Source organism: Chaetura pelagica, unplaced genomic scaffold (genome assembly GCF_000747805.2).
Source record: "Chaetura pelagica isolate M959 unplaced genomic scaffold, ChaPel_1.0 scaffold312, whole genome shotgun sequence".
NCBI lineage: Eukaryota > Metazoa > Chordata > Aves > Apodiformes > Apodidae > Chaetura > Chaetura pelagica.
The window spans coordinates 520,017-521,564 of NW_009952485.1; positions in this window are offsets into that span (position 1 = coordinate 520,017).

The following is a 1,548-nucleotide window of genomic DNA, read 5'->3' on the forward strand; positions in this document are numbered from 1 at the left end:
GGGCAGCAGTGGCGGGGGCAGCAGTGGCTGCAGCCTCCCTCCAGGCTGCTGGGTGGGACAGGGCAGCCCCAGCTGCAATCCCTGGCTGGCCCCGGCCCGGGCAGCCAAACCTGCAGGGGAGAGGATGCCCTCAGATCCTTACAGCCACTATCCATAACTATTTTCCTCCCCGTTGTGTGGTAACCCCAGTGTAAAGAGTGCTCACCACCCTGTCACTCCTTAGGCTTCTCTGTAGGGTACTTAAACCAAATTCATACGCTCAAAGACTCTCTGTTTCTCTGACTATGTTAAGTGGTCCCTCTGGAGACCTGCTGTTGTGGTGGCAGCTCATTATCCACGGATGGCTGAGCTGTGCGTGGCAGCTCATGTGGCACAACACTCACCACAGCCCTGTGCAAGGCCCTTGCACCCACCTCATTCCCCAGTTTCCAAATCATGCAGTTCTCTCCCGTGACAGCTGCTGGTAGCCCTCGGTCCTCCCCTGACTAGCTACTACGCCCCGCTCCTCCCCACTCATTTCCAACTCATGAGCTCCCCGTTACTGAATTTCATCCTGGTTTTATTTCTGCAGTCCTCAGAGCCACCATGTTGGTCCGTTTTTCCTTCTCTGTCCTAACTCCATCTCCTGGCCTCATGCCCTCAGCAAACATTACCAGCGCCTCTCCTAACGTTTGTGGCACTGAGGGCCACACCGGCCCTCTGAACAGTGAACCTCCCGCAGTAATTTAGGTAACTAGTGCTTTTACTACAGCCTTGGTGCAACCACCATTTTTGCAGTTCTTTTAAGACTGTCTATAGAACAACGTCAGTTACCAAATTATTAAGTTTGTACGGGTTCTGGAGCCCCTGACACAGGAAGGACATGGAGCTAGACCAGGGGAGGGCCACAAAGATGGATCAGAGGGCTGGAGCACCTCCCCTAGGAAGACAAGCTGGGAGAGTTGGGGCTGCTCTGCCTGGAGAAGAGAAGGCTTTGGGGAGACCTTATAGCGGCCTTCCAGCGCCTGGAGGGACTGCAGGAAAGCTGGGGAGGGACTTTTTACCAGGGCGTGTAGCGAAAGGATGTGGGCAAATGGTTTCAAGTCAAAAGAGGGGAGATTCAGGTTAGACATTAGGAAGAAATCTTTAGTGTGAGGGTGGTGAGACACCGGCACAGGCTGCCCAGGGAAGCTGTGGATGCCCCTTCCCTGGAAGTGTTCCAGGCCAGGCGGAATGGGGCTCCGAGCAGCCTGGTCCGGTGGGAGGTGTCCCTGCCCATGCAGGGGGGTTGGAACTAGATGGTCTGTACGGCTCCTTACAGCCCAAACCGTTCTGTGAATCTGTGGCTCCATTTACTCTTTCCTCACCTGATCTATCTGATCATCTATCTAAACCACAAAGGTTCACAAGGACACTCGGAACAAACCCAGCTGTCCAGACAGACTTTGGCCAAGAACCCCCCAAATTCTGCTTGCCCATAGTACACCCCCCTTACGATCTCCCCACATCTCCCTCCTGCTGTTGGTGCCCCCACTGACCACGTCTCACAGGAGATGGGGAAACCACCCC